At 48.2% G+C, this 12,894-nt stretch overlaps 1 protein-coding gene across 4 annotated transcripts in view; it reads right to left on the bottom strand.

The window, feature by feature from the left end:
* LOC100120387 (probable JmjC domain-containing histone demethylation protein 2C) overlaps positions 1–12,894 on the bottom strand; it is a 204,800-nt gene that overhangs the window by 84,930 nt on the left and 106,976 nt on the right. The window contains exon 1 of one of the 4 annotated variants that reach the window (XM_031928866.1): positions 6,887–6,930. The exons of the other annotated variants lie outside the window; for them this stretch is intronic. The gene's annotated coding sequence lies outside the window, so the exon portion shown is untranslated. Of the gene's footprint in view, positions 1–6,886; positions 6,931–12,894 lie in introns of those variants that run through there. 4 annotated transcript variants of the gene reach the window in all.

The following is a 12,894-nucleotide window of genomic DNA, read 5'->3' on the forward strand; positions in this document are numbered from 1 at the left end:
GGCCACTTTCCAAGAGACAGCTCTCTAGCGAGAGTATCGATTGCGGCTTGCATACAGTTCTGCGACGAAAGCCACTGGGAATTTGCATGAGGCTCTGATCGACCCACTTAAATATACACTCGATAGAGCCGAAATGTCGATGATAAATTTAGCGCCTCGCGCAGAGGAAAAATCTCGTACTTCGCAGCAGCTGCAACTCGTCCGTTTAACGCCGGCAAAAAGGAAACACCGACGTATACGGTACGTGTATACAGGAAGAGAAAAGAAACTTTCCTATATACGCCGAGCTGCGATATCGCCTTGGCGAGACGTTCGTTTTGGCGCTCGGCCAGCCAGCGAGATAGCAGCTCTCGGTTTCGTTTTTCCGCACGTCTCGCCGCGAATTTACTAAAAGCCCCCGACGACGACGATTCATACGTGGGGTCTCGCTCTGAAATAATTTTATCGACACACTCGCACACATACAAAGGCTCCCTCTTTGATTTTCCTTTCGTACCTAATTTGTTGTATAGCTTTTCATGGCTCGCGATTCGATTAGTGACTACCTGCCGCGCTGGCGAACTCGTAGTGTCTTGATGAAATTACGCTGTTCTGCGGCGTACACCCGAGCGTCGGATTCTTATATACGATTCCGAATATTATGTATATAGGACGTCGATGCTGTCGACGTCGTAAATCAATTGAAAAAATCATGACTCGTTGTTCGGCCGAGGGAATCAGTGCCCGTTAACGAAAACAAAAGTCGAGTCGCAAAAAGCGAGCGCCGCATTAATCAATCTCGTCGTCGTCGTCAATAAAGGCCAATATTCGTCCGCTGTCAAAAAAAAACCAAAGCAAAGAGAAACAGAGAGAACGAAAGAACAGAAGGAAAAAAGCCCCGACAAAATTGGCGCTCGCTCTCGCTTTATCTCTCTCTCTCTCTCTCTTCTTTAATTTTTCGTCGACTCCTCGGTCGCCGCAGTCGCCGTCTATTTTTAATTCTCTATTTCTATGGTCGTATCTCTCTCCTCCTTCTGCTCCTCTGCGCGCCATAGACAAAGACGAGAAAGCCGACGACGACGCTGGGGACATATGTGCGTGCGGTCGTACACACGGCGTCGCCTGGATATAGAGGGTGACGGATCTTTTCTATTCGATGGCTTTTCGCTACACTCGTCGTTTCATTTTCCCGCTCGACCGGCTCTTATTATTATTATTATAGTTCTCGGGCTTAATCCGATGCGAATTTTTTATGATCCGACGGAAGATCAAAATTTGAATAGTATATGCAGAAGAGGGTTTATAATTCATTCCTTTTGTCGGATTGAAGTTGAATTAATCTAATAGACTCCGCAGCCGCCAGTTTTATTCATAAACCAAAGGGCATTACACGAGCGATCGATCGATCGAACGAGCCAGGCAGAGATAATAGAAAGATGAGAATTAGAATGTGTGTATTATGATATTACTAGCTAAATCCAATGCGATCAATTTTCTTGAGGTTGTAATTAGTTCCAAATCGCAACTACATTCAGACCGGATATTCGTTTTTCAAACCATAATCAAACAGCTTTATCAGCGGCTTCACGACAGCCTGTGTTTTTCCTCCGCGAAATCCAGCTCCTATGTGAGACGGCGAGTCATTCGGCTCGTTCGTCGCGTAATTCCGCGTTTCTAAGCGTCGCGAGATCGCCGATAGCCTCGCGGGGTTATCGCTCGAACGGGAGAGAGAAAGACAACGACGAAGAGCGAGACGTCGATACTTGTCCGCGAGGCGGAATTTATCGGACAGACTTTGTCGGAGAGTTTCGCGACGGAAGTTTGCGTGGCCTCGTAGGACATTTCATTAGAACATTTAGTTCATTCGGAGGACTGATTGAAAATTCTTCGGCGCTCTTCTTTTTCGTTTCGGGAACTACTGCACGACAAAATCCCTTATTTTCTCGGAACCAATAATCCCGAAGCTTTTACCCAATAAAAAAAGTCCCCGATCAAATTTTTCCCCAAAACACAAACTACGCGCGCGTTTTACGTACATTGGCTTCCGCGCGGTCCACTTTCATATCGGAGTATTTACACGCCCGACAATTCCGTCAGCTCTAATGGCCCTCGGCGCTAGCGCGCGAGTGAAAGTAGTCGATCGCGCAGTGTTCCGCGATAGGCGCGCACGCGTCTGAGCTTTAATTAACGCCGGCGCGCGTCGCCTATACAAACGCGCGCGTATAGGAAACTTCCTGTTCCATTACGCGCGCGCCTATATCAATTTATTAAGTCCGTGTGCGCCTGCGCGGGCAGCTGTGCGCGGCTTTATCGCGCTCGGTTTTTTTTTCGTCTATACTCGTCGACGAGTTTCTGCTGTTCTCTTTGTCGTCTTCGTAAAGCGAGATAAAAGACAGTTTTGTGTGTCAGCGCGAGGAAGCTTGTTACTCATGCCGCGTACACGTCGGTTCTTTTCCAAATATGTTGAAAATTTTTATCTGGTCGATGTTGTTGTTGTTCGATTCGAGCTATCGTATAAGTCACGTCGGAGATAAAATTTTCCCGAGCAATGAGTTGGTAAACAGTGAATTTCGTCGGGGTGCAACTCGTCCAGCAGATTCGCGAAAAATTACTGACTATCTGCGTTTAACATCGATTTTGTTGGGAGCCCTGGTTATACAACCACTCGCGCGCGATCTGCATAAATTACGCGGCGGATCAACGCTCGCTATATTGCCGTATGGGGAGCCTGGCTCGGATTAATTGGAAATTCGCGCTGATTCGCTTTTGCCCGTACGAGCGTGGGAGAGAGAGAGAGAGAGAGAGAGCCGATTCCGCTGGGGATTCAACTATGCTGTTATGCATGTACGGCGTAATGTACATGCAGAGCCGATGGCGTTGAAATTTTGGCCGCTGAAATAATCGACGCGAGGAGCATCGTGATTCGACGCCGAGCGACTGTCGAGCGGGAAATTCAAAGTCTGCGTCGAGCATATAGCAGGCCGTTTTTCATCTCTCACCTCCCTTCTCAATTACGCTCGCGAACACACGCATCAGCGGCAGAGCCTGCATGACTCGGCGCCTTGGCGGACGCCTCAATTAGAGTCGCATACGCGCGCACAGACACGAGAGAGAGAGAGAGAGAGAGAGAGAGAGAGAGAGAGAGAGAGAGAGGCCCCGACCCATAATGCGGCGGGGGTCACGCGTACGTCGGCTCGTTTCCGCGTTTATACGGCTCTCGTAAACTCGCGCGAAACCATTAATGAACATACGCACACGAGAGCTGCAGGGAGAAGTCGTTTAGAAGAGCCGGCAGGTGGCAGAAGGGCCGAAGGACCTGAGCGAGTTTCGCACGTGTATGATTGCGTGAGTGCGTATACAATCAAAACTGCGGCCTTTGTTTGACTCGATTGCGAGGGAGGGATCGGATCAGTGCGATAAACCTTATCGTTCGAATTTGGACGCGCGACTTCGATCCCGCGCGCGTAGCACAGCAGTAGCCAAAAAATAATAAACTATCTCTCGGGAGATAAAAGGAGCGATTTAGAATTTACGAGCAGTAGCTGCGCGCGTGTGTATATAATACCTCAAAAATAGTTTCACGCAGAGTCACGGAACCGTTTTCTGGAGCGGATTCACGCTCGATTTGCTTCTGTTGGGCCTTGCTTTTTTCGCTAGAGCGCGATACGTTACGGCTCGGCTTCTTTTTTTGCCCCGCTCTACTCCATCACCGATGGTTTCGTTTTTTTTCTCCCGCGCTTCTTTTTCCTCGGCGGTGAATCGAAAAAAAATTTAATTGCACAGTCGGCATGTGTTAGAGCAGCTCGCATTTTCGCGGAAGTATCGAACAAAGGAGCGCGACAGCTCGTCATCTGCATCTATGCAACTTGTCGTGCTGATAAAAAATACGTCGTCTCCGAATTCATCCGGCAGCTTATACAGTGACGTCACTGTGCGGCCGCGTAACAATATAATCGTCCGCGGTGGCGGTGCGGCGGGCAATTGACCTCAGCAGCTCTCACACTCTAAGGTCGCGCTCGACTTTGCATTCGCTGCTGCTCCTCCGTTGTCGCGCCTCGAATGCCGATGGGCTCTGCAGTTGTGCGAGCTTGCGGCATAAATAATGTATGCCTTCGCGCGGGCATATTATATTATACGCACGAGTGTGTATTTGCTGCATCTCGTCCGCTGTCCTTGAGCCAAAGACGTGCCTGTCGGTGGTGTGCGAAGAACGGGTTTCGTTCTCGCTGTTCGCGAGGAATTTGCATCCGAGGCGATGAGTACTTTCACGTAATTCAGTAGTGTATAGCTCTGACCTCCGCGCTGAGTCACTTGGTGTCTTCAGACATAATATATAATAATTCGGCATCCGCAGAATAGCGGGGAAGCAGCAGCTCTGGTGTATCTATATGTCTGCATGTATGCGCGTCGGAGATCGACAGACGAGTCATGCAGTCGACAACGGGATGCAGCCCACGTACGCGTGCACGAGGTTCTCGCTTCCCTGCTGCTGCCGGGCTCTTCTGTACACTGCACTTGGCCTTCGAGCTTTTCTTTTATTATTTTTAGCGTCTGGAACGAGAGACTTTGGACTTCAACGCCTCTTGCGTTGGCACGTACGTGTTCATCGAATCGACGATACAGAATAGCACAACAATCATTATAATTATTGTTGAAGAGAACGGAGAGAAGGCGAAACGATTTCACGGGCGCATCACAAACAAGCGAAGCCTGCAAAGATGAAAGGAAATATCCTAATATACTCCACAGCAGGAGCTGCGAGGCGAGAGAGAGAGAGAGAGAGAGAGAGAGAGAACGCGCGCGCAGATTTCGTGTCGCCATATGGCGTCGGCATGCGGCAATTTCGAATTCCTTTTGCTCACCAGAGGTGCAGAAAAAACATGCGGCGGCGACGAGGGAGAGAGAAGAGAAGAGGAGCAGCTCTCGAATTACCGGCTGCTACTATACAGACTCCCCCCGCAGGCAGCTCCTCTCGACGTCTTAGTTTTTCTCAGGGCGGCAGAAGCAGCTGACGAGCCGCGGGGCTTTCGAAGTTTTTTTTCGCTCAACAACCCCTTCGCTGGATTTTTGTCGCGAAGAGGTTGACGAACCTTCGAAACGCTAGAATCGAGCTTGCACGGTTCTCTCCCTGGCCAATAATGCTGTTTGTTCACGCGAAAAAATCCGCTTATAAATACATACTTTCTCTCCGACGGACTCGCGCGCCAGCACACGAGGGAAGAGTCGAAAAATATGACGAGCCGCGCATAGATTACACGGCGCGCACTGCCTGATGTGTACAGCCGAGGCCGAGAATTAGAGGAGCAGCTCCAGATATACTACACGCGCGCGCGCGCGTGTGTGTGTGTACCGTTGCGAGCATCCGCGTAATTACGGAGAAATTACCAGGCGCCTCGACAGTTTGCTCCCGCAGCAGGAAGTTGTTGCGAGGTGTCATCTTTTTCTAATGGTTCCACATATGGTTTCTTTTATTTCCTTTTTTCCAGCGAGAGCATGAATTACTTCATAATATCAAGATCGCGGAGCAATCTGAGATCTCAACGACGCAGCCACTCGAGATATAAAGAGACTCCCACAGAACAAGAGCTCCGTATACGAATATGCGTCGAAGAGAAAGAGCGGCACTCGAGCCACTGAATCATTGCCCTCCGATACACACGCGAGCGCGCCCCGATAGGAGAGAGAGAGAGAGAGAGAGAGAGAAAGAGAGAAACAAAACGCAAAAGAAGAAGAAACTCCTCGTTATCATCGGCTCGACTCGAGCTTCGAATTGCACAACAAGAGCGTGTCGTGTCGTCTCGCCGGCGGATGATAAATTCCGAACGAGCAGTGCAGCACCGAGAGGAGAGAGACAAAAAGAAAAAGAGAGAGAACGAGTCGAGGAGGTCGAAGACTCGCTCGCTCTCTCCCTCGTGGAGTGGGTCAGGAGAGGAGCGCGCTGCTGCATCCACCCACGCGTCTGCTTTATTTACGCGGAGTGGATTTTTTGCCTCCCTCTTTTTTGTTTCAATTGCGAGCGAGGATGTTTTTTTCTTCCTCCTTGTGCGGTTCGGAATGTCGCCGAACTTTGGACCCTCTGAACTTTCTCTCTCTCTCTCTCTCTCTCTCTCTCTCTCTCTCTCTCTCTCTCTCTCTCGAGTAAGATTTCGGGCAAAAGTTAATGACTCGTGTGTGAAGAGTTCGGAGGAAGAAGAAGCAAATTATCCATTCCGCTCCCCCCCATTATATGAATAATAAATCCGCAGCAACAATGAGCTTCTCTCTCTCTCTCTCTCTCTCTCTCTCTCTCTCTCTCTCTCTCTCTCTCTCACTCTCGCACATCGTAACTCGTCCGCGGGAATACACACGGCGCACAAACACACTCTCGCGAAAGGCAATTCCTTCCTCTGCTCCGCAAAAACCAGCCTCGCTCGGAGAGAGAGAAAGAGATACGTGGGTGTGCATCGTTTGTCTCGCTCCTTAAGGAGATCGTGCAGCTCGCGCATGTGAACACTCACACATACACACAGAGAGTCGCGGCAAGTATGTTAAACTCGCGTTACGAGTCTTAAAATCAGTGGATCAGATATGCTTCGGAGAGCGCCTATATAGCTTCGCCGACAAGCCGGAGGAGGAAAAAGATCGTCTACCAATCTTCCTTTAAAGCGGCGCGGAGGAGAGAGAGAGAGAGAGAGAGAGAGAGAGAGAGAGAGAGAAACCGGTTTGGCCGGTTCTCACCTACAAGAGGGAGAAGGGCCGGTCGGGCTGCTTTTCATTAAACGGTTGCCGCTGCAGTTTCTTGTACGAAACCGGTCTGACTGTGTGTGTGTGTGCGGGTAGCTTTCCGCTGACGTTTTATCGAGAGTACATTAAGAGTGAGGAACATGCGTCGTGTATAGGTACAACCTTCGCCTATTCGGGGACTTACCCACTGCAACTCGGGGGCTCACGTCGTTGGGTAACTCGTCGTGCTTACCTGAAACAGAAAAGAGAAAAATCGATCAACAATTTGCAACAACTGTTATAACGTTCACGCGCGCATTCACTTCCTGATCGGTTTCAAAATTATCCCTCTTATCAGCGCTGCAGCTGCTGCGACTCAAAACGCGATAGTAGCCTTTTCACTATCGCGCAGTGTATTGCACGAGTGAAAGTTCTCGGCCTCCCCCGAAATATTACACGTTTCCCCATTTTGAAAACGTCGCTTTTCGCTTTTAGACGACGGGTACCCGCATGTATACGAAAGAAAATAAGCAGGAAGAGCGATCGATATATTCAAAGCGATGCTAATAAGTGCGTAGAGCGATCGATTCGTCCGGACTCGATTAACCCCTTTTTAACGCCCGCTGTTTATTCATCGTCGCCTGTCGTAGCGTATCAAGTGTGTATAAATCGCTTCCTATTGTGCGCACGCGAATTTGGGTTAAGCCGAGTCTCTCTCGTCGCGATGTGTATACCCGCGCGCTCACTTTGAGGATTTACGCCTCGACTTGTGCAGCAGCGGAAACCCGAGTTTTCCCATAAATCAACGAGCGAGTTTACAAGAGAGCGCGCACTGGCTATTTCGCGCGGAAAAAACGAAGGCTGGCGATGGCAGTCGCTTCTATTTCCGATGCGCGACGCAAATAGCCGCAGCGCATAATTGTTTCGTTCTTGTTAGTTGTTATTGTTGCGCCGGTGCATCGCCACCAGCTACGTGTATTGAAATAACCGGCCAAGCCAGCATTATATTATAATGTATTCACAAGTGCGCAAAACCGAAGCCCTATTCTACTGAGTGTAAACAAGGCTTCGGCTTTAAATTCCCCTCGAGCCGAGAGCAGCGGTCTGACCAAAGTGTAATTATAGAACATAATTTCGCGGGTGATAAAGCGCGCGAATTTATTTTCGTCGAGCGCCGAACGCGGCCAAAGTTTCTTCTCCCTCCTCTTCCTCCTCCTCTCTCTCTCTCTCTCTCTCTCTCTCTCTCTCTCTCTCTCTCTCGGTTTACCAGCGGTTGTGTTTCATTGTCCCCCCCCTGCTCGAAACTCGCGGAATGACGATGAAAGCAGAGCCGGGAAAATGTTGGCCACCGGCCAGACGTCCGGCGATAAATTATTTATCTCTATCGCATAATCATGAGAGCGCACGAGCGATGTATAGCAGCTGTCCGCCGGCCGATGCCTCTTTTTCGTTATTTTTTTTTATACGCGGCAGGCAGGATTGCTTCTCTTTCTTTTATTTCGCTCGCTGCTGGAAAACGACGACCTTGAGTCGAGTCGTTCGCGAAACTGCGTTGGATGTATGTATAATGATTTAATTTCGCTTTCGCAAAAGGATGAAATTAATCGCCGGCGTGTAGCGTGGCGAAACTTGACGTTGTAAAACTTCGCCTGTACAAAATTGATTTACCGTGCACAGTGTTGCATACGCTCTCCTCGTAAAAGTTTCGACGCCTAGTTCGCAGCGAAAGCGAAAAATAACGCTGCACATACGTTTGTCCTGTTTCGAAACATATGGATCAAAAATCGATCAGGCCCATCAAATCATTAGCGGCGGCTGATTGTGATTGTCCGGAACCTTGTTATAATCGGACGAGTTACACGTTTAATGAGCTGACGCACGCTTATAGAGCGAGCGTAAAATTACATTCATGCATCGTAATTATGTATTATACGCGTCACGCTACCCCGCCGCTGCTTCTCTCGCTCGCTTTGGCTGTCCCTTGCATTATTAAATCGCTCCGCGGCGAATTTCTGATTTTCCTCACGTGCATATGTGCCACCGCGGTTTATTATTATTTCAGCAGGAGAATCTTAACAATCCGAGCGCGTCTCGTTATGCATTTGACGTAAAATCGTTCCTTCATCGAATAAAACGTGCAAACCGCTTATAGCACCGATCGAATTATAAATCAGTCGACATTATAATATGCAGCTCCGCTCAAGAGGCAACTTTCACCCGAACGAAACCGAAACCCTTTCTCCCGCGTTTATTTTCCCCGGCGGGGCAAGCCGAGATACTAAAAAGGGGGGCTTTTCCGCGCGCTGCAGCCCGGTAAAATGGGTAATCTCGAAATTTCTCGACGACGACGACGTTATACGAGCGCGCGGCTGTAAAACTGCCGTTGGATACGCGCGAAATCCCCGAGAAAGGTCGTTGAATTTCGCCACGTGTAACGGGATTACCGACGACTTGCGCTCGTGTGTGTACACTGAGAGAACTATATATTAAAATTTACTACATATGTAGGAAAAATTACTATATTAGATAGTAACGGCAGGTCATACTCGCTCCATGACGATTTTTACTATATTCATAGTAAAAATTGTTAGACTTATATTAAAATTTGTTACGTGTTTACTAGAAATTACTACATTATATAGTAAAAATTATTTTAAGAATTTCTCCGTGTGCCAGAATTTGAGGTTATAAAGTTGATTTATGCAGTTAATATCAGAGACCAAAATCTATAATTTTGTGTTTATCTGGTATTATTAAGTGATGAAATATAATTCGCTGCTATTATTTATTAATTTTGGTCAATTTATTATTAATATTAACTCATGAGTAAATGTGATTAATGTATCAGATTTGAAATTTAGTACATAACAGTATTGTTTGTTTAAGTGGTCAGCGCGCTCGACTCCCATTCCAGAGGTCCAGGTTCGAGTCCCGTCGCCGCAAAAAAATGTATTTCTTTCACTTAATAATTAATAAATTTAAAAAAATTTCATTTCAGTAGAGAAATTACTATCTGAGATAGTAAAATTTAATACAAAGCAAGTATAACCGTCTATATAATATAGTAATTTTTCCTGCATACGTAGTAAATTTTAATATCTAGTTTTCTCAGTGCAAAGGTGTGTCTTTATCGCTTCGCCTGCGCAGTCGAGATTTTAATGCGCATTTTTGCGAACTAATGGCTTTTAATAAGCCGATGATTCCGATTTCAAATATATAATACTCAGGATCGGTTATTCTCCTTAAATATAAATCAAAACGAGTGGCAGTGCGACGGAGAAGCTTAAAATCGAATGGAATTAGATGTTTGACTGACAGCTGGGCGCGCGAAAATAATAGCAATCAAGAAAACATTACACACGGCTCTATTTACGCCCGACTCGTCGTCGTGTCCCAGAGCTCTATATACATATGTATATGTATACACACATATATACATCCGCGGCTCGGCAGGGCATCGAAAATTAACGAGGGGGGAAATTCAACTCGCTGAATAATGGATCGACTCGTCTTCGTCTCTTTCTCTCATCCAGCTCTCTCGGCTCGGCTGTATAGCCTCTGTTATAGCTATAACGACTGCTCGACTCTTCAGAGCGCGGGAAATAATTAATTCGTTCGCGCGCGCGCGCGCGCTGTAGAATGTAACGAAAAGTTTGCGAGGATTTGATCTATGTATAATGGGCCACATTTGGGCTCGAGTCCACCGCATTGTTTAAGCTTTTAGCGCTCTGCTCTGGAACAGATTGCGTTCGGAATTTAGAGTCTCTCGGCGAGGCTTTAATTAAATTCTTAGCTCAAGAAGTCGCGGCGCACAATAATCTGTATACCCTATACGTGTGTCGGGACGAGATCCATTTAATTTCAGCGCGGAGTAGGCCGTAAATTCGAGCGAGCTCTGCTTTCGTCAGCTGGCGCAATCGAGTGCAAATTAAAACAACGTCTTCGCCGAGCCGATCGATCAGCTATATGCGTAAAATTATATCCGAGTCCGTCGGAAGCGTCGAGGCGCAGCGCCTATGTACTCGCGGCTAAATGCGCCCTGGGAGCAGCAGCAGCGCGCGTTCTCCGATTACATTTTCCGCTCGGTCGGCGGCGCACCGGCTGCTTATGCTGACTTTTCTATTCCTGGCCTCGGCGCTCCCAAAGGCTACTTCGCCACACTCGTGACGCGCGCGCGAGTATATGGCTATGGGAAGCTAGCTAGCGCGCGAGGGGATGCGCCGGGACATCGGAGTATTTTTGGGATACGTATCGACGAATTTGGCAGAGCAGCTAATGAAGACCGAATTAATGCGATAATCGAGACTCGTTCGCCCGCTCGCTCGCGGATGTATTCCATTTAGTGGGCTGCACTCTGCGAGCGCGATGAAGCAGCCAGCCAACTGTGCTTCGTTTTTAATTCATCCATTAAAGCCAGAATCTCTCGCTGTCGTTTTACGATCTTAATTTGGCATAACGGCACGCGCGGGCGCGCATAAAAGCGGCTATTATATATGCCTCTATGGCTGTGCCTGTCAGCGCGACACTATCAATTTCCCGCTATGTCCATCGGCGAAATCCTCCCCCTCGTCGCGATAATCCGAAATGTATTAATTACGCGCTTTACGGCCGGCGCGTAAATTCTCCGGATCGCTGGAACGAGGCTAGTGCCAGCGTTAACTTTCTTTTCAGCCTTGCAGCGCTGCAGCGAGCGCGCATAAAAATAAAGCTCGACAAGGTTACGACACGCGCGCGCCGCCGCCGGCGAGAGCATAATGAAAAGCTCGGCCGTGTTTGCGTACGTGCGCGAGATAATCGCGCTGTGAATCTTCCTTATATTTCATTCTCTTCTTTGGTCGCGCGCCAGCTCCGATATCTTTTCTTTCTCGAGTCGCGGATACGCGTAAACATTTGCCGGATCGACTGCGGCGATTTCGGTGAAAGATTCACAAATTCGAGTCATCGCAAATTGAAGCCATAAATAAGGAAAACGAATTCCTCGTACAAGCGAGAGACACGCGAAATTACATTGAAAACTCGGCGAACTAAAAGCACGATAAAAGTATATACTTACACAGCAAAGCGCAAAAAGAGTCGGGCGAAAATTCCATAGCGAAGAAGCACAATCTTTCAAACGCGTAACGATCGCGCAGACCACACAATATCCTCTGACCTCTTCTCTCCCCCTCCCCGTACAAGCCGTCTGCTACTGCACTACATGGAGAGCAGCACACGCGCGCGTATAACGTACAGTATACAAGCTCACAAGCGAAAGTTTGTGTTTTGCGCTCGACTCGAATTTCGCCTATCTTCGGAACGCGACCCGCCCACGTCTAAATTTACGCCGACGTGCGCTCTGCCTCCTCCTCCTTTTTCCTCGTGCTCGAGTTACGATAAGCTCTGTGCGGAGCCGCAGACTGAAAAGTCCGGCTGAATTTCGCGTATGATTTTTCGTTCTTCTCGAGCTTTCGCTTTTCTATAGCTATATTTCTATATTAATGGGGCTTCTGCATTTCATGACGTGTACATCAGCGCGGGGCGCTTTATTTTCTTTCTTAAACATCTTAATTAAGGAAGTTTATCAACTCAAACTCTCCGACGCCAACTTTGTAATCGAAACCCGAGGCTGCGAACTTTCCCCGTGCGCAAAGTTCCTGCCGAGAGCGCGAGGGAGGCATGCAGGTGCAGAAGGCGCCACGTTATAACGATACGAATCGAAATTCAGCCATTTCATTTAATAAACCAGCGAGAACACCGTGAACATCGCAGAGAGAACCTTCTCATCTCTGCAAGTGCGAAAGCCAGTCAAGGGAATCCGCAAAAAAAAAACGACAAGACGCGTGGGAGAGACTTTTCGATTCGAGATAAAGGAGCGGCCGAGTACATATTTCAATCACAAGCAGGAGGGAAAAACGAGTGCAGAGTTTCTAAACTGTGCTTAATCCGCGCGACAAAAGGACCTTTTTTCCTCGGCGACTTATATCACGGTCACGGCGATCCCGACGGAGCGCGACCCACATATTTTTTTGCGCGATCTTTTATCGCCGCCTTCGAGAGAACGAGCCGGGCAAAAAGAGCTTCCACTGGATATATTCGCGCAGAAACACAAGGACGCTGCATCGATTCGTCTTCGGACTATTTGTTTCTGCGATCGGACGATTTTTATCGCCGCAAAACTGCGCTGTGCACGAGGGGAGTTGCGTTTTTGCCGCTGAAACGTTTCGACCGCAAGAC

This window comes from Nasonia vitripennis, chromosome 4, assembly GCF_009193385.2.
Source record: "Nasonia vitripennis strain AsymCx chromosome 4, Nvit_psr_1.1, whole genome shotgun sequence".
NCBI classification, from domain to species: domain Eukaryota; kingdom Metazoa; phylum Arthropoda; class Insecta; order Hymenoptera; family Pteromalidae; genus Nasonia; species Nasonia vitripennis.